Source organism: Oryx dammah, unplaced genomic scaffold (assembly GCF_014754425.2).
Source record: "Oryx dammah isolate SB20612 unplaced genomic scaffold, SCBI_Odam_1.1 HiC_scaffold_5, whole genome shotgun sequence".
In the NCBI taxonomy this organism is placed as follows: domain Eukaryota; kingdom Metazoa; phylum Chordata; class Mammalia; order Artiodactyla; family Bovidae; genus Oryx; species Oryx dammah.
In genome coordinates, this window is record NW_024070189.1 from 8827363 (window position 1) to 8848536 (window position 21174).

General features: G+C 41.5%; 1 protein-coding gene across 12 annotated transcripts in view; it reads right to left on the reverse strand.

Moving 5' to 3' along the window:
- PAM (peptidylglycine alpha-amidating monooxygenase) overlaps positions 1–21174 on the reverse strand; it is a 321951-nt gene that overhangs the window by 251869 nt on the left and 48908 nt on the right. For all 12 annotated transcript variants that reach the window (XM_040239733.1, XM_040239742.1, XM_040239741.1 and 9 more), the window contains exon 2: positions 18622–18728. The gene's annotated coding sequence lies outside the window, so the exon portion shown is untranslated. The remainder of the gene's footprint in view (positions 1–18621; positions 18729–21174) is intronic.

Here is a 21174-nt window from a genome sequence, read left to right on the forward strand (position 1 = left end):
AAACTGTCAGCGTATTATGGAGCTTAAAGCCAAGAAAGAGACCGGATGAGTTGCCCACTCTCACGGGAAGAGTGAGTTTCAACAGAGAAGAGACCAGGACCGGGGCCTTCAGTTAGAATTTACCCACTTTCAGAGTCAGCAAGATGAAGAACCAGCAGACTGGAAAGAACCGCAAGTTAAGCTGAAGCAAAACCAGAGGAGACGGTGCTTGAAAGAGTAGAAAGAGACCACCTGCTTCAAGTGATACCTACAAGCCCCAGGCTGGGAGGTCTGAGAACAGACCCTGGTTGTGATTAAAGCCACTCGTGATCCTGACCGAAGCAGGTTTACTGGAGAGGTGGGTTTGGAAAGGAGTGCATGGAAGACAGGTTAGGAGGTGAACTGCACTCCTACATGAGCAGTTTTGCTGTGAAGTGGGGCAAAAAATAGGAGTGTTTGAATCAGTCTGATTCCATACTTCTTGTGTTCTCATCTCTCCCACTCTCATTTAAGACTCTGGAGCCGGGCAACACCTTAATTCTCTGAGCTCCATATTACGTTTGCAACAAAAAAACATGTATGTCCAGCAGTGACAGCAATTTTACGCAGGCTAGCAGACTGCTGAAGCAAATGACTGGATGACCATGAGAATTAATTCATGATTCAGGTCATCAATAGGGGAAGCCTTCAACTCAGGATAAACACCTCTGAAAAGTAACTGAAATCTGATCATTACTGGCTGTCAAGGAGGCAAAGTACACATCTCTTTGTAACTCACTGAAAGCTTTCATCAACGATGATCTTTACTTTTTTTTGCCAAATCCCAAGTTTAAAAACCACTAAACCCTACATACCTTTGACATTACTGTAAAGATGAAAAAAATCCAAATATTGAAACCTCAGACAGATAAAGTAGTGAAGTATCTATATAACACAGAAGACCATAGATTGCAAACCAAATCAATACAGGAGATTGGTACAGTGAAAAATATACTGACTAGAAAAATCAATTATTCTTCAAATTTTCAACATTTTACTAAGTCTAGACAAATTTCAAGCTCTAGTTTTGCACAATCAGTCTTTCAACAGCAGTTCAACCTACCTGGAAAAACCATCACAGAACTAACATGTTAGAAGGTAATGCTCAAACTACTGCATAATTGCACTCATCTCAGACACTAGTAAAGGAGAAGGCAGTGGCACCCCACTCCAGTACTCTTGCCTGGACAATCCCATGGACGGAGGAGCCTGGTGGGCTGCAGCCCATGGGGTCTCGAAGAGTTGGACACGACTGAGCGACTTCACTTTCACTTTTCACTTTCATGCACTGGAGAAGAAAATGGCAACCCACTCCAGTGTTACTGCCTGGAGAATCCCAGGGACAGGGGAGCCTGGTGGGCTGCCGTCTATGGGCTCGCACAGAGCCGGCCATGACTGAAGCGACTTAGCAGCAGCAGCAGCAGCACACCCTAGTAAAGTAATGCTCAAAATTTTCCAAGCCAGGCTTCAGCAATACATGAACCGTGAACTTCCAGATGTTCAAGCTCATTTTAGAAAAGGCAGAGGAGCCAGAGATCAAATTGCCAACATCTAATGGATGATAGAAAAAGCAAGAGAGTTCCAGAAAAACATCTATTTCTGCTTTATTGACTGTGCCAAAGCCTTTGACTGTGTGGATCACAATAAACTGTGGAAAATTCTGAAAGAGATGGGAATACCAGATCACCTGACCTGCCTCTTGAGAAACCTATATGCAGGTCAGGAAGCAACAGTTAGAACTGGACATGGAACAACAGACTGGTTCCAAATAGGAAAAGGAGTGCATCAAGGCTGTATATTGTCACTGTGTTATTTAACTTCTATGCAGAGTACATCATGAGAAACACTAGGCTGGAAGAAGCACAAGCTGGAATCAAGATTGCTGGGAGAAATATCAATAACCTCAGATATGCAGATGATACCACCCTTATGGCAGAAAGTGAAGAGGAACTAAAAAACCTCTTGATGAAAGTGAAAGAGGAGAGTGAAAAAGTTGGCTTAAAGATCAACATTCAGAAAACTAAGATCACGGCATCTGGTCCCATCCCTTCATGGCAAATAGATGGGGAAACAGTTGAAACAGTGGCAGACTTTATTTTTCTGGGCTCCAAAATCACTGCAGATGGTGACTGCAGCCATTAAATTAAAAGACGCTTACTCCTTGGAAGGAAAGTTATGACCAACCTAGACAGCATATTCAAAAGCAGAGACTTTACTTTGCCAATAAAGGTCCATCTAGTCAAGGCTATGGTTTTTCCAGTAGTCATGTGTGGATGTGAGAGTTGAACTATAAAGAAAGCTGAGAGCCAAAGAATTGATGCTTTTGAACTGTGGTGTTGGAAAAGACTCTTGAGAGTCCCTTGGACTGCAAGGAGATCCCATCCTAAAGGAAATCAGTCCTGGGTGTTCATTGGAAGGACTGATGCTGAAAATGAAGCTCCAATACTTTGGCCACCTGACGCAAAGAGCCGACTTATTGGAAAAGACCCTGATGCTGGGAAAAGATTGAGGGCAGGAAGAGAAGGGGGAGACAGACGATGAGATGGCTGGATGGCATCACCGACTCGATGGACGTGAGTCTGAGTGAACTCCGGGAGTTGGTGATGAACAAGGAGGCCTGGAGTGCTGTGGTTCATGGGGTCCCAAAGAGTTGGACTCAACTGAGTGACTGAACTGAATGGAACTGAACTGAATTCTAGATAATTATCAAGTTCACTATATTTGAATCTTGGCATAAGAACATCTTCCTCTTTAAGATTTATTTAGAAAACACAGTTTCTAAATAAAATATAGGGACTTATTTAAAAAATCTAGCACCCAAGATAGAGAAATGATGCCCAGACAATCAGCAGGACAGTGACGTAGTTGTAGTGATTTCAAGAAATGTCAAGTTCTGAGGTTTATAAACTTCAATTTTCATCTGTTGCAAAGGGTAAACTGGTAACTCAGCGCAGAAGTTTCTGTGTGTACATATTGCAAACCATTTTGCTCACCATAAAAGGCCTAATAAAACACGAAATAATTCTGCTGCTGCTGCTGCTTTTCTTGGTCCCATGGACCTAACAAGGCTCTGATTTTCCAGCACAATCTCAGTGCTCTGTTTCCATTCTCCTTTTCCTGATACAGAAATTTCAACTCCAGCTTCTCGCCATAAGCAACCACATCCTTTCCCTCTGCCCACTGTACCCTTTAATTTTACCAACCTCCTACCCATCGGATGGAAACACCGATAACTACATAGGCAAGGGACTGCACCGGGGGCAAGGGAGGGGCAGAGGCCTCGCTGGTTACACGATGCTTTGTACTCAGTAGGGTTTCATGAAATAGGATTTGAGGTGCTTAAAACAAATGTTATCGAGAGGCTGAAGGAAGATGGAACCAAGAGTAAAGAGAAGGACTAGGTCAGGACTTGTCCACTGTAAAGTAACTCTGGGTGTGTGTGCCGCGTATGTGGGTGCGTACGAAAATGACACTTTATGACAGAACGTAAGAGAAAGGTAAGTGTTTCAAAGTCAGGCAAATGGGACTGAAAGATAAGCAAGGGAGTACAAAACTTAGCAGGATAACAATAAGTCTGCTATCAAGTAAATATATCAGTTCATATATACAGTTTTAGAGAAGTTTACGTTTTAGTAAACTTTATGTTTAGTAAAATGAATTTATCAAGTCCCAACCAGGCAAACTGGAATTTGCCACTTGGCAAAAATTAACACAAAAATAAAACAACAATTATGAAGTGATAAGAAAGCTATTCTCATTATATGTTATTCTGTTCTTTACCGGTAACTCCTTGAAATTTGAGGTCCTGCTGCCCTTTGATGAATTCTGCATTGCGCTTGGTGCACCATCAAGGACCTGAGGGCATTCAATAGTAATTACTGAGGCTGCATTCTGATTGAAGAGGACAAGCCTGACCTTTGCCAGTAAGGGAAACTATGCCACCTGACTCCTGGTGTGCTCTGATATTCCAACTGATAAGTCACATTCCTCTAAATTATGATACATATTTGTTATGGAAGGTCTGAATGTATAGATGCCTTTGGGCTGGTGGTACCCAGGTTCGATCCCTGGGTCAGGAAGATCCCCTGGAGAAGGAAATGGCAATCCACTCCAGTACTCTTGCCTGGAAAATTCCATGGACAGAGGAGCCTGTTGGGTTACAGTCCATGAGGTCGCAAAGAGTTGGACACAAGTGAGCGACTTCACTTTCTTGCTTTCTTAGGGCTGGTGAGCTCATTCCAAAACTTATGAATCCTGAAGGCTGCCTGACGAGTCTCCGGGTGCCTTCCCTGTCTCGCACCCTTCGTGGAGAAAGCCCTCAGGACAGGCAGGAAGCACCAGGCCGGGGGCACGACTCTCACTAAGCCTCCCCACCTCCTGGCTGGTCCCACGCTGCAGTGGCCATGGTAACGCATCCCCCCGCCCCCACCATCCTTCTCCCTCGTGCAGAAGACAGCATCGGTCCCCTGGTGCCATGTCAAGGACTGTTGCCCTGTTTCTCTTTGCCCCTTGCCACAGATTCTGCATGTAAAACTGATACCCTTTCTTTCTATTAATCCTCACTCCAAAGCTGACTCTTTTAGAGGAGTTAATGGAAAAAAAAAACTGGTCCTGTTATAGAGACCTCACATCCAGAGCAGAAACAGGCAGAAATAGAGGCATTCCACAAATTAAAATAGCATAATTTTCTCCTTAAATAATTCCAATCATTGCTTTTCTTTATACAAGTTTGACCCATTTAAAAATGGTAGTCAATTTAAAGCAATAAAAAAAAACCCCAAACTAAAGGAAAATAAGGGAATGCAAGGTCAGTGTGGAAAATGAACAGAGATTGCACTACTCTGATCTGCAAAGCCTTTAGAGCAGGAAAGACTTAGGGAGATCTCCCAGTTCCATCATTTATTTGCTGATTGCCTTTACTCCTGTTACCGGGAAAAGCCCCCAAGACATAAAACCCTGAACTAGTGTTCAAAACAGTCAGTGAGAAATCATAACAACCTTTGAAGTTTCTGATTCTGAAGTCTCCTTCCATCTTATCCACCACCCACTGACCAAATACAATTCAGAACCTCAAAAACTCTCATCTCCATTAGTTCCTTTATCTCTGATTTTTTTCAAAGATAAACTTTAAAGATAATTTTTAACAAAGTTAAAGGATCAGTAAAGCAACCGAGCCAGTTCAAAATGATTTAAAGATTAAACAGTCTCTTCTATCACAGAGAAGGCAGCTGCTCTGTGAAGTAGTTTTTTTTTTTTTTTTTTTTTCTTTAAAGAAACAGAGATTTCATCTCTACTTATCTAATTTAGCTGGGAAAATTCAGCATTAATTTGAACATTCTGTATACATTTTTTAAAGGTTTAAAGGTGCTGGGTTTTATTTATTTATATTTGGGGTTTATTTATATCATCTGTCAAACTGTATAACATTGATTTTAATTCTTAAGTTCACTATCATATGAAAGTTTTCCTTTAATGATATTTTGATTGACAAAGCCCATGATGACATAAAATCAGATTTCGCTTTCATGTAGAATCCTAAGTTTATTTTACCTCTCTACTACCAAAAAGAATCAATGTCAAAATAATTACCTCTTGCAAAGAAATGTGTGGTGATCCACAAGCCCTTTTCTTCTAAATAAGGGTCTTAAGATACTATTTGGTTTTCCTCCAGAAAGTTATTCCAAAACTAAGAAGGAAAATGATTGGTTTTCTTTCCATCTCCTTTCTTTGAGAGAACCACAGCAAGATGTAATTTCAGGTTTCTGGTCTCAAAGTGACATGCATGAGTATGTTATCCTCTGCGTCTTTTACCACTAGTGTTCATCAAAGAAGGTTTAAAAACTACTACTAGATATAAATTATCTTGTGCTTAGTACAGATGGGTTCATATGCCAGGAATTGGCTAAAACTCGAGATAAATACAGGACATAAACAATTACAGACTATTTTGTTGGCCTCAAGTCTAGCAATATTGATTAGGGTAACAGATTGTGCCTTTCCTAGGAAACCAAGGAGGCCATGCCAGCCAGGCTCATTTGCTGGGTCCTGTGAGTCAGGTGGCTTAATGCTGGATCAATGAACGACAGTGTTATTCAAAACTCAGGGTTACCAGATCTCACATTTTGGTCCCTAGTGGCCTAGCTATTACCCTCTTCAGCTTCTAAACAAACCCCAGCTCACTCACACAGGAGTTAACTAACGGAATTTTCACAGTCCCAGATCAGTTGTTTTAATTAACTTCATCTGATGTGAGTCTCTCACTAAAATAAGCTGAGAACAGTGTCACTTTATAAGGCTCACATCTGTCCCTCAGAATCTTGAACGTTTGACTCGGTAAAACATTTCTTCCTAATGTGATTTTCCCTCATTAATGATCATGAGGCATTTTAATATCCTTGGGGATGACTGCATCCACTGAATGAGGTCAAGATTTCATGGCCTGAGTTGGCAATCATGAGTTTAAATACAAAATTTCTGATTTATGAACCTCCCAACCCAGGGATCAAACCCAGGTCTCCCTCATTGCAGGTGGATTCTTTACCAGCTGACCCACCAGGGACGCCCTTAATGCTGATAAATCAGCCATCTATTTTGCAGTCTCTGAGGGCCTGGAATCCTAATGCCTGGAACCTCTGAGTATGTCACCCTACATGACAGGAATGTGATTAAGGATAAGGCTCTTACCCTAAAATGAGCCGATTATCTTGCGCTATGCAGCTGGGCCACGTCTCATCACACGGGTCCCTTAAAATGAAGTGCCCTCCTTGGGCTCAAAGAACCAGAGAGACAGCCAGGTAAGAACTTAGTCTGTACTTTCTGGCTGCTGAGATTGAAGGAGGGTGGCTGTAAGCCAAGGAATGCAGGAGGTCCCTAAAAGCTGAAAAAGACAAAGAAATGGATTCTCCCCTAGAACCTCCAGAAGGGAACACAGCCCCAAGCCTTCCTTCCCCATCGAGACCTCGTCGACTTCTAACCCATAGAGCTCTAAGACAACATATTTTATTCACCAAGTTGGCAGTAATTTTTTATAGCAACAGGAGAAAAATGATACACTTTCCTAGTTATTATACTATTTTTATCACTTCTTTTGTGAGAGAAAGGAAAAGTGGACTAGGAAAAAGTATTCCTCCAGCTGGGGCATGAGAGACCCTGTAAATGAAAACTGACCTGTTTAAGTGCAGAAATCCAGGCCCAGCCTGGCTCGGACATTAAACAACACAAAAAAATCAGGCTAAGCACTTAAACCAGCCTCTTACAACTTGAGCTCCTCTCCTCTCACTGGACAGATTGCTCGTTTCCAGCCCCGTGTACTTCAGACAGCTTCCTCTCATTCCTGGTTTCCCTATGGTTCAGATGGTAAGAATCTGTCTGCAACACAGGAGACCCAGGTTCGCTCCCTGGGTGGGGAAGATGCCCTGGAAAAGGGCATGACAATCCACTCCAGTACTCTTGCCTGGACAATTCCATGGACAGAGGAGCCTGGCGGGCTATAGCCCATGGGGTTGCAAAGCAGTGGACACGACTGAGGGACTAACACTTTCACTCTCTACTGGAAGCCAAGTGATCCTTTTCTGCTGTGTTTCATTGTCTCACACTGGGAAAGTGTACAGACCCGTCCTTTCCCTATATCAGCAGGAACAAGTCTTACTACGTGTAAAACTTAAAACAGGCTTATCAAGGCATAAAAATAAAATGAAAACTCTGCTAAACCAATTTTTAAAATTACCCTGCCCAAAACTGCTTGGAACCACTTCTGAATGGTAGCAAGCAGGAGACTGTAATCTTTACAGTGCACTCTATATAAAATGCTACTCATACTGGTTATCAGCAGGAGGATGGAGATATATTCAATACATGCATATTTTAGGGGTTCAAAACTGCAGAAGTATTTTTCTTATTACAAAGAGTTAGCTACTTGATAGATTACATTATCCAAAACATTAATACAAGAGCAAAAACCTGATGTAACATAGCCTAGAATATAAAAGTCTTCTTTCCAACACAAACATTATGAAAGTGTTTCAATGAAAAGGTTTTAAAAGATACAGAAACAGTTTCAATTAGCTTAATTTCTTTACTATTTAACTACCATAATCTAAAACAGGTAGTGTCACAAATTTCTCTCCACTTTTCAGGAATTTTTTTTAATTAACTAGAAAATTTTCAAATACGTGGTGTTGGTTTAGTTGCTAAGTTGTGTTCGACTCTTGCGACCCCATGGATTGCAGCCCGCCAGGCTCTTCTGTCCATGGGATTCTCCAGGCAAGAATATGGAGTGGGTTGCCATTTCCTTCTCCAGGGGATTGTCCCCACCCAGGAATGGAACCTGGGTCTCCTGCATTGCAGGCAGAGTCTTTACCGACAGAGTTACAAGGGAAGTTGCACTGATTCCTATACCAGAAAGAGTTTGGTGACGTGTCTAAGAATATATAAGTAGTATCAAATACATCAGTAGCATTAAATATTCAAAACAATAAAGAAATTAAAAATCAAAGCATTTTAACACATTTTAGGGTAGAAAAGAATTCATAAGTAAGCATTTATGATATTTGAGATGACAGATTAAACCCTTAAAGTAACTTAGTTTTTAATCTTTGACCTTATTTGATACTCTTACAACCATATCTTCCACTGATTCTTTAAAGAAAGGAGAACGAAGAACATCCTCTGTCCACTAACACAACATCATACAAAAACAGTGCAAAGGCAGAGAGCAGGGTCTAGTTCAGAGGACTCCAAAAGCACAGGAAAGAAAAACTGCCATTTTTAATCAACATTTCTCTAGAAATGGACAATCTAAACCATTTACGGATCTCTCAAAAGAGCCACCTGTCTACCTCCTATATAGAATAAAAACTCAGCTACCTAAAGCAACAGAAGAGTCTTCAACCCACCCACTCCACTTTGCTTTATTCTCCTGCAAAGCTATCCATTAATGAATTAGAAACTGCCTTTACTTATCACCTCCATTTAGACACAGTATTACATTCGTCACAGAATATACTGTGGGAACCAAGAGGAGGAAATACATGCACAGCTAACATTTCATATAGACAGAACTCTCAGGATGGAGAGATTCAGACATAAGCAGCAGAGAGAAATCCATCACTTAAGTGTTTACCGACGGGCACATTGTGCCAGAAAACTTGAAACAGAAGACGAACTTTGCAAGGGACATTTTCATTCTGGCTCCTCTATTTGAATGCTGTAAGTGGTTCTACAGTATTCTTTCATAAAGCCGAACACAGTTTGCTTATCCTTAATAAGCACGGATATGTATTGAAGGAGAACTTTTATGATGCACTGATTTCCTTTGTCACAATAACAGGAGCATCGTAATTTATTATGAAATTGCAAGATATCTTGAAAAGCACTCGAAGTACAAAATTAGTCTGAAACGATAGCTATCAATAAACTTTAAACTTCATATACCTGCCCTGTAATCAAACCTTTGTTTTACGATTTCAGTTTTAATTTCTCTAACATGCAAATTCTCAATGTAACTTGGTCCTTCTTTCTAATAATATCTTCCCATAACCTCTTAGACCTTTCAAATGTTAATGCCATTCAAAACTGGATAAAATAGATGAAGTATCAATAAAAAATAACATAATTCACACTCCGAGCAAACTGCGTTTGTCCTGTGACACCTGTCAAAATATTTAAAGAAATGTATATATTTCGAATCGTTTGAAGCAGAAAGCTCTACTGTGTCTGCTACTGCTGCCTACCAAAGAGCAGCTAGCCAGCATCACACTCTGCGTTCCGTTATTCTTCTGAGCCCACCCCATGAGTGTGTGCATACACACGCGCACACACACGTACACACACTGGAAGTACAAACTGTAAGTCTTTTCTAGGCACTTGGCTGTGTTCTCGGTCAGCGGCATATCTTAGAAAGCAAGATCCCATGCGCACACCTGAAAGAGAACACAGGCGTCTGGTGATTCCGACACGCACGGCGAGACACTTACCTTCCATGTCTAGGGACGTCTGAAATCGAACTGGAAACCGAGCGCCGGGTGAGGGGCTTTATTGAGGGGTGACTCATCCCCACGCAGATGCTCTGAACAACCCCTGTATGCATACTGACATCATCAGGAGAGACTTGGAGGCAGAGGATACTATGGTAACCAAGCGATGTGCTGGGAGACAGAAGCCTTTAATTGCTTTAACAACTTCCTGGGGCTCGAGCTTCCAGGCTTGGGTTTGCTAAGCAGGGGATGAAGGCTGTCACAGAAGCGGCACGTGAGACACAGAGCGAGGGGACTCAGCGAATTCGGGGTCTCTTCACCGCAACGTGACTTTTGAATAACAAATGCCATGCCACGACCCCATGAGCAATATCCGCCTCACAGCTGAAGCTCTGCTGGAGTCACAGGTCAATAAATAATCCTCCTAGGTAGCAATGGCATAAGTATTCATAGATGGGTCTCTCACTTAACAAGCACTGATATTATTACGTTACAAACATCCTTTTCCTTGAAGGGGAATACTTGACTCCCTTTGAAAAGAAAGCTCACATCTGTGCCTTCGGAGGTCAGAGTCCTGATAACAATGACAACCCAGGCTCTCTATTTACTTTTCCAGGAGGCAGCAGCTGCCCGGTCCATTCATTTCCGAGCTCCACTAAATCCCCGCCAATACATCACTTCTCCGGAAAACACCTCCAGCGAAAGACCTAATTAGGACACCCAGATAAAGTCAGAAAAGTTTTCTATCACAGGCAGAATTACTTCTAACTACCCCCACAACTGTACATAATTTAAATCTTCCCTTTGAACTATTCGTCCCCGCCTGCATCTGTCTCCTTGTTCACAAGAACACAACCCCTCTTCAAAATACCAAGTTTAAAGCAATAGCTTAAAATAACAGTGTTTCGACATCAAACTGAGTCTGTAATGATATATCATGCCTATTTGATCAGGGCACTGCTTTAATAAGTATATAATTTATCATCTGGACCATAAAAACTATTGCTTTTTTTCTGTATGAGTATTAGATTGACATGTTTTTAAACAATACCATAGTCTAAATTTTCTACTACAAATACTGTAATTGCAAGGATAATCAAGTAACTTGGCAGATCCTCCTTAAGATATTCCCAACACAATAAACTGAACCGAACACAATAAAAATGAAGGTTGTCATTCTGCCCTGTAGACTCAGGTCTCAGTTCAGTTCAGTCGCTCAGGCGTGTCCGACTCTTTGCGACCCCGTGAATCGCAGCATGCCAGGCCTCCCTGTCCATCATCAACTCCCGGAGTTCACTCAGACTCACATCCATCCAGTCGGTGATGCCATCCAGCCATCTCATCCTCTGTCTTTCCCTTCTCCGCCTGCCCCCAATCCCTCCCAGCATCAGAGTCTTTTCCAATGAGTCAGTTCTTCGCATCAGATGGCCAAAGTACTGGAGTTTCAGCTTCAGCATCAATCCTTCCAATGAACACCCAGGACTGATCTCCTTTAGGATGGACTGGTTGGATCTCCTTCCAGTCCAAGGGTCTTCTCCAACACCACAGTTCAAAAGCATCAATTCTTTGGCACTCAGCTTTCTTCACAGTCCAACTCTCACATCCATACATGGCTACTGGAAAATCCATAGCCTTGACTAGATGGACCTTTGTTGGCCAAGTAATGTCTTTGCTTTTCAATATGCTGTCTAGGTTGGTCATAACTTTCCTTCCAAGGAGTAAGCGTCTTTTAATTTCATGGCTGCAATCACCATCTGCAGTGATTTTGGAGCCCCCAAAAATAAAGTCTGACACTGTTTCCACTGTTTCCCATCTATTTCCCATGAAGTGATGGGACCAGATGCCATGATCTTAGTTTTCTGAATGTTGAGCTTTGGGCCAACTTTTTCATTCTCCTCTTTCACTTTCAAGAGGGTCTTTAGTTCCTCTTCACTTTCTGCCATAAGAGTGGTGTCATCTGCATATCTGAGGTTATTGATATTTCTCCTGGCAGTCTTGATTCCAGCTAGTGCTTCTTCCAGCCCAGCATTTCTCATGATGTACTCTGCTGCTGCTGCTGCTGCTGCGTATAAGTTAAATAAGCAGGGTGACAATATACAGCCTTGACGTACTCCTTTTCCTATTTGGAACCAGTCTGTTGTTCCATGTCCGGTCTTAACTGTTGCTTCCTGACCTGCATACAGGTTTCTCAAGAGGCAGGTCAGGTGGTCTGGTATTCCCATCTCTTTCAGAATGTCCACACAGTCAAAGGCTTTGGCATAGTCAATAAAGCAGAAATAGATGTTTTTCTGGAACTCTCTTGCTTTTCCATGATCCAGCGGATGTTGGCAATTTGATCTCTGGTTCCTCTGCCTTTTCTAAAACCAGCTTGAACATCAGGAAGTTCACGGTTCACGTTCTGCTGAAGCCTGGCTTGGTGAATTTTGAGCATTACATTAATAGCATGTGAGATGAATATAATTGTGCAGTAGTTTGAGCATTCTTTGGCATTGCCTTTCTTTGGGATTGGAATGAAAACTGACCTTTTCCAGTCCTGTGGCCACTGCTGAGTTTTCCAAATTTGCTGGCATATTGAGTGCAGCACTTTCACAGCATCATCTTTCAGGATTTGAAATAGCTCCACTGGAATCCCATCACCTCCACTAGCTTTGTTTGTAGTGATGCTTTCTAAGGCCCACTTGACTTCACATTCTAGGATGTCTGGCTCTAGGTGAGTGATCACACCATCATGATTATCTGGGTCTGAAGATCTTTCTTATACAGTTCTTCTGTGTATTCTTGCCACCTCTTCTTAATATCTTCTGCTTCTATTAGGTCCACACCATTTCTGTCCTTTATCAAGCCCATCTTTGCATGAAATGTTCCCCTTGTATCTCTAATTTTCTTGAAGAGATCTCTAGTCTTTCCCATTCTGTTGTTTTCCTCTATTTCTTTGCATTGATCGCTGAGGAAGGCTTTCTTATCTCTCCTTGCTATTCTTTGGAACTCTGCATTCAGATGCTTATATCTTTCCTTTTCTCCTTTGCTTTTCACTTCTCTTCTTTTCACAGCTATTTGTAAGGCCTCCTCAGACAGCCATTTTGCTTTTTTGCATTTCTTTTCCATGGGGATGGTCTTGATCCCTGTCTCCTGTACAATGTCACAAACCTCATTCCATAGTTCATCAGGCACTCTATCTATCAGATCTAGGCCCTTAAATCTATTTCTCACTTCCACTGTATAATCATAAGGGATTTGATTTAGGTCATACCTGAATGCTCTAGCAGTTTTCCCTACTTTCTTCAATTTAAGTCTGAATTTGGTAATAAGGAGTTCATGATCCAAGCCACAGTCAGCTCCTGGTCTTGTTTTTGTTGACTGTATAGAGGTTCTCCATCTTTGGCTGCAAAGAATATAATCAATCTGATTTTGGTATTGACCATCTGATGATGTCCATGTGTAGTTTTCTCTTGTGTTGTTGGAAGAGGGTTTTGCTATGACCAGTGCATTTTCTTGGCAAAACTCTATTAGTCTTTGCCCTGCTTCATTCCGTATTCCAAGGCCAAATTTGCCTGTTACTCCAGGTGTTTCTTGACTTCCTCCTTTTGCATTCCAGTCCCCTAGAATGAAAAGGATATCTTTTGGGGGTGTTAGTTCTAAAAGATCTTGTAGGTCTTCATAGAACCGTTCAACTTCAGCTTCTTCAAAGCTATTACAAATAAACTATTATTTTCTCTATTTCGATTCAGATGAAGCTAAGCCTGGCTTTTAATGCTTCCCTCCTGAGTAACTACTGTACAAATGTATAGCAATAATACTGCTTACAAAAATAGCAAAATGAAATACCACAGCACCAATTTACAATCTGGAAAAATGTAGGGAATTTTAACCTAACCAACAAGTTGGACTCTTCAGTACTGTAGAGGATGGGGAGAGTTCCGAAAGAAGAATAGTAAGGTCAGCTCTCATGAAAAACATAATTCTGTTTTTCCTTAATGTAGGCAAAGTGAAAAGACTTTCCAACAAAAGGAATTACTTCCATCCTTTCACTTGTTTTGTCCGAGATACCAAATTTGAGAAGCAAAACATGCAAAGTTTACCTTGAAATTCATGAAAATAGTGTGTGTCTATATATGTAAACACATACATACACATACAGTATTCTTGCATGGGAAATTCTATGGACAGAGGAGCCTTGTGAACTACAGTCTATTGGGTTGCAAAGAGTTGGATAGGACTGAGTGCTGAGCACACACACACATATATAAGCCTCTACAAATATATGTATACATAATACATATGATTCAAATTTTATAATAAATGTACTTATTTATTTGAAAATGCATTGAAAAATGCCTAAAAGATATACACCCAATTTCTAGGAGTGGTTACTTCTGATAGTTTTAATTACAGACTGAGAGAGTCCTCCGATTTTTATATTACATAATTTTAAACTTTTAAAAGTTTTTCTAATGATGGATATGAATTACTAGTGTAACTGAAAAAGATGGAAATTCATCTAAATGCATTCTGAACTTGCAATCCTGATTTACCTGCCCTCAGGGAAGACCAATGACAGCTGCAGTGGCCTAAACCCGACCCCCTAGCCAGACTACTTCCAAGCTGTTTCCAGCAAGTCCTCCTGGGAGAAGATCCACCTGTCTAAAGAAACTGAGGTTGGGAAAGGCAAATACAGGTTGTCTGGACTACACGCACACCAAAGGGAGCAGGTGTGTATCGATCGCTCCAGAGATGGGATGGCTACAGAGTAAGAATGCAACAAGAAAGCTAGCCTGTTAGGTTTATTTTTTTAAGGTAGAGTTTAGAAAGGAGTCTCTCCAAGTCCCTCCCGTGCTGAATGCTGAGGCTAAGCAAGGAGCTCTGGGTCACAGCTCCTGCGCCGAGTGCTCACCCACCCTGCAGCCCGCTAACCCAAAGTTACTTTTGATTGTTCTCAAATTTAATCTTAATACTGTAATTGTTTTTTTAATTGTGTCTATTAATTAATTTGATTTTTTTTTCATTGCACTGGTTCTTTTTATATATGTTTAATTTAATTAAATAATTTATACATCATTAAAAAAAAAAAGCCTATCCAAAAATAAGAGAAAGCCAAGAGGTCTCCAACCACTAGAGAGGCTGACGGGAACATGGAAGACCTCAGGCAGGAAATCAAGTGTCAGTAAGACAAACGGCCCCAGGTGGCCAGGTTTTATATCTTATTAAAGATACTTACTTTAGGGAAAAGGGGCCTCGTGTCGCCAACGTTCATTCCCTAAATCCAGGCTTTATTGAGCTTTCATTCTCCTCTTATTCTACAAAAACAGCCTATTATATCATGTTCTCATGAGGATTCTATTTCCTCTTGCCACTCCACTAAATCTCTCCATCGGTGCAGTCTCACCGCCTTTTTAGAGAAGATCAGAAAGTCTCTCTCAAATTGATAACTACCTCCTTTCCTTGGATTCCCCAGGAACACACAGACAGGCCCTGTGAAGTACACGCCCACACTAGGCCACTCACAACACGGGGCGGGGAGCCGGGCCGAAATGCCCAGTAACAGCAGGAGTTCCAGCAAACCCGGGCGGCTTCTCGCTGGAGAACCACACCGAACTTTCATCTGTCCTAAATGTCGCTTCTTATTTCCCAGTGGAACCGCAGGCTTCACAGACATCCACATAATATTACAACTTTTCAGACTTAAAACAAAAGTTCGAAGGTAAAAATACCGTTTTCACAGGAAACAGAGATACACGAAAGAAATCTCCCCTTGACTGTCAAAAGTATTGTAAATCTCATCGACAAACCATTTTAATCCTTAAATTGAAGTATCAGTCCGGATCAGTTCAGTCGCTCAGTCGTGTCTGACTCTTTGAGACCCCAAGGACTGCAGCACGCCAGGCCTCCCTGTCCACCACCAGCTCCCGGAGCTTACTCAAACTCGTGTCCATCGAGTCGGGTTGTTGACAGGGTTCAACAAGACTCTGAGCTTATTTCTTAAACTAAATTCGTGTTGGCAAGTGCCCATTTAGAAGCAAATGGAAGTTAAAAGTGCCACTTTTAAGGGGATACGTGGCCAGGATTTCTAAAGCCTTGACCAGTCAGCCACAGCAGCCAGTATGCCAGTGTGGTAGATAAGGTAGGAACTGGAATTTTACCTTCAGAAATGAAAATAAAAACAGAGTCTCAAAATGATGCAATGATTCATCTTGAACCACAGAGCTTCTAGGTCCTCCAGTACCCCAACAAGCTCCTCACCTGAATATCTACTGCTTCTGATGACAGCCAGAAAGGGGGTACTCTCAGATTGCCTCCCAGCAAATCCACTATTTCCGAAGAATTGAGGCCAGATTTTTTCTTCCTTACCAATGACCCATGGCAGAGTCATTCACATCACCATAATATTTTCAAGGCAACTCATGAGGCTTGGAAGAAATGTTTCTTATTACCCAATTCTCTTCCCTATATCCAGTGACAAACCTACTTTTTCTAAGGGAAAAAAAAAGTATCTTATCTCACTGGCTCAATTATTCTGGGAAAATCCTTGACTTTTCTAAACACCAGATTCTCATTGTCAAAAAGAGAAGAACAGTAGTAAGACCTCATGCTGTAGTTATAAAGATAATGTATAAAGTACTGGCACATCAAAAGCCTCTCAATTAAAAAGTTATTACAATTAATAATAATGAACAAAACCAGAGAGAATCAGATTATACCACCTTCTTTGAAAGGCTTCATTTGTATTCCAGGACAGTGCTGCAACTGGGAGATGAGGAAGCAGAAACTGGCCAAGCAAGAGCTTGAATAATTAAATGGGGACCTTAGTTTTTTGTTGTTGAAAATGAGGGTGTTGATCTTTTCCAGTCTAACATTCTGTGCTAGGAAAGCATTCTACAGCAATACTTTCATTTCTGCCACACAAACATCTGCCCTCTTCTGTGAGCAAGCTCAAGTGAGTGTCCAATGGATGGGTACTTTCATCAGTCCATGTAATAGCCTGAAATTATTCAAAGTTTTATCCTTAAAGAATTTAAACTTTGCTTTCATTTAAACACCCAGGACTAGAGCTTTACACCACCACTAAACTCACCCATGAGCCCATTAACTTTAATGTTTTCCCAAAACTAAACACTGATTATAAAATCCTGCAATGTTTTGAATCTGAAAGTCAAAGAAATTATAGATGATGGCTTACTCTAATACCAAGAATTTTTTCACCATTTCATGATTCTAATTTTGATTCTAATTCCCAGAGGAAACACTGGATTAAATTCTAATACAGTTTTTCTAAAGAAGCCAGTTGGAGATAAGTTCTCATTTTTGTCTCTCAATTAGTGGAACTTGAAAAGACCTTCTTCCCTGGGATATAAATACAGAACTGTGAGAAAAAGTAACGTGTTTGTATGAATCCAAGCACAGATATTGTTTTCATGAAACAAAAGGAAGCATAAGAGGGGTTAAAGATGATGCCTGCAGCCTAAGAAGACCAGCAGAGCTGAAAGGGTCTGACACAGGATGTGGGTTACAAGGCTCCTGAATGAAATCCTTTTGTGCCAGGGTGTCACAAAGAGCAACCAGGCAGGCCTGGGTGTGTCTGGATTTAAACTAATCAACCGGTCAGTTCTACAAAGCTAAGATCCCTTCTGTTCAACTGATTAAGGCACATTTATCTGAAGTTCCCAAATGATGTCAATGGCTTCCAAAAGGTCAAATACAGCAACACACACCAAAGGTCCTAGCGTAAAGAGCACCAATAACTGTCCCCTTTATAATCTGCTGGGTGTCACTTATGAAATGTAGGGGATTATCCCTTTTTAATCCACTGTCCTGGTTTGATTTTTCTTTTTTCTCTTTCCTCCAAAAGCTGAAACAATTTATACATTTGAACCATATACATTGCAAGACTGCCTGTTTATTCTATAGTATATCTGGTTAAGACAACATAAATTGTCCAGCTTCCGCACCACATCTTGCAAGGGGGTGTGGCAATGGGGCAGAAAGGCATGGAGGTGGAACTATTTATTCAGCAGGGGCCAAGTACAACCAAAGCATTACCTGTGTTGCTAGCATAAACTCAGAAAAAGAAACATATAGCTGTAACCATTGTTAAGTTAAAAAAAAATGCTCAAAAAAACAGCATGGAAATAAAAAGATGGACACTGGCCTGGTGGAAAATTCCATCTGTGTTCAAACCCGTGGATTCCAGCCCTTAGGGAGCATCTTTAAAATCTGGTGTTTCATTGGTTTTCCCAAGCAGTAAAAGATTGAATGCATTCTTATAAAATATTAATTATCCATGTCTTGGGCACTGAGTCAAGGAGGAAAAGGGAAGAGAAGATAAGCTCAGGACACTAGAATATAAAGTCATCAGGACCAAAATGCATCTCCGACAATGCTGTAGAAAAAGCAATAACCGCTGGCCCTGGGATTCAAAAGAAGTTCCAAGAACCAACAGGGCCCCGTGCCTCGCACTGACATACCCGACCTTCAGCTAAGGAAAGGCAGGCACTGTGGCACAGGATTTTAGAACACAGCACTGAATCTAAATCGCTCGGCCACCTCTAACCCCTGTGATCTTGGGCAAGCTATTGATACTGAAACTTCCTGGGCATCGCATCTAACCACGAAATAAAGGAGAGAATAACCATACCTCTGAACATTGTTCCGAGCACTCCTGTGAGCCAGGCACAGAGGCAGGTACCAGGATAGAGTGCTGACTGAACCACGCAAGGGCGCTGAATTCACGGAGCTTGCATTCTGGGTCAGGAGATAAAACAACAAGCCATTAAATGAACAACATAATCTGATATATATGGAAAAAGACTTTGAAGAAACATATCATAGGATGACAGAATAAGAAACTGACTAGATGGGAGATGACTTAGAATTGTCACCTCCGTCTCAGTAGAAATGGCCTTTGAACAAGAAGAATACATATAATTAAATCACAGGTCCTTCCAGACTCAGAAACCACCAAGAACAAAGGTCCCAAGACAAAAATGAGCTCAGAATGTTCAAGGAACATGAGTAAGCCCAGTGTGATTGAAGGAGCTTGAACAGTGACCAACAAGTGTGGACATCTGTTCATAAATTGGAGTCAAAGTAATAAAGTAACTAATGAATGGAGCTTGGGGTAGAGAATAGGTCTAGAAATTTAAATCTGGGTGTCCACACAATCTTCTGCAAAGTACTCACCACGCTGTCTGAAAATTATGATTACGGATAAGCAGGTAGGAATCTCTCCTTTGCCACTTTTCCAAGTAACTGAATTGACATTTGCATTAGGGAGACTGTCAGCAAAGACCGGAAAAAGAAGCAAGACAAGGAGCACTGGACTGGCTCAGGGAGAACACAGACGGTGCACGCTGAGTGCCACCTTCTGCAAAATAGGAAAAGCTTCCTGCTGTTCCCAGTCAGGCCGAATTCTGAGGCCAGCTGTGGCCTGTGGAACCAGGTGTCCCATTATTCGCAAAATACATAAGTGTGACAGATTTCTAAGGCTTTGGAATTACACTGCTTTGTTGTAAGTTTTAAATATTTGTAAATATATCGTTAAGTATTTTTCTTTATTTAAACATTTTTATTTTGTTTCAAATATTTGTTATTTCTCAGCATAATAATAATGATTAGATACCATCACCACCCCTATTTCACAGGTAAGAAATCTGATGCTCAGAAAGAATAACTTATTTGCCCAAAGTGACCAAATAGTCAGAACTGGGAACCAAACTTGGGTGTCTCTGCCTGAGACCACACTCCTATCTACTGTCACATATACAAGTAATTTGCTATGCTGCTAAATCGCTTCAGTCGTGTCTGACTCTGTGCGACCCAACAGACGGCAGCCCACCAGGCTCCCCTGTCCCTGGGATTCTCCAGGCAAGAACACTGGAGTGGGTTGCCATTTCCTTCTCCAATGCATGGAAGTGAAAAGAGAAAGTGAAGTCGCTCAGTCGTGTCTGACTCTGTGCGACCCCATGGACTGAAGCCCACCAGGCTCCTCCGTCCATGGGATTTTCCAGGCAAGAGTACTGGAGTGGGGTGCCATTCCTTGTTTGCGTTCCACTAAGGTGGCACAGTTGTAAAGAATCTTTCTGCCAATGCAGGAGATGCGGGTTCAACCCCCGGGTCTGGAAGATCCCCTGGAGAAGGAAATGGCAATCTCCTCCAGTGTTCTTGCCTGGGAAATCTCATGGACAGAGGAGCCGATCAAGCTACACAGGTTCGCAGAGGCGGACAACTTGGCGACTAAGTAAGCAACAGAACAAGAACTGTCCTTGCAGGCCTTCCCACCGGGGCTTGATTCTGGGACGGGATGCCTTGTGCCGTCATCACTCCGGTTCTGGTATGTTCTCTAGTTTCTGAATTCTCATGCCGCTTCTGAAGGAAGCATCCAGGCACAATTCTTTTCTGTACTGATGTTGGTGGAAAACATTCGTTAAAATGCCAAACCCTATTTGATTTAGTGATGAGGTCATCTTATAAGCAAGCTGACGATTTTAGCAACCGCCAGAATTTCAGATTATTTTAGCAATCACCTACCTAGTAGTCACCACCTACTCTATTTTTCAGCTGACAGGCATCCCATCTAGCTGCACTTAAAAATACACACATATACATTACCAAATTAAGTTAGCGCCACTGTTGTTATTGTTGCCTCACCCACACAACCGCAGATTCATATACATTAACTAAAGAATAGGAATTTTTCGGAGGTTAGTCCTAAATAGGAATTTTATTTTTAAGGATTCCAGGGCAATGAGAAGTAAAAACCTCCAGACTTATCACAACGAAGACAGAAAAGCTAAAATATATTTAACCCCGAATTGCTTTGTACTTTCCCTCCACCCCATGCTTTTTTCCGCCCCCCACCCCTTCTATTTTCTGCAAGAAGGCTTCATAAAGGAGAAGAGTATACCATATACCACCTTGATTTGATTCCAGCAAACTAGCCAGAATTTGAATTTTTATTAGCAAGACCCACAGGCAAGAGCAATAATATGCTATACCTATCAGAGTGGTTAGTTTTATTCATGAACTCATGCTGGGCTAAGAAAAAAAAGAAGAAGAAGAAAAGCTAACTTCAAAGCATTATTGGAAGATGATTAACTCTCTAGCCGCAAATGAGAAGCACAAGCTACTTTGATGTGTGAGAACTTTTAGTGCCTAAATTTAAAGAAAGGACATGTACGATACAAGTTTA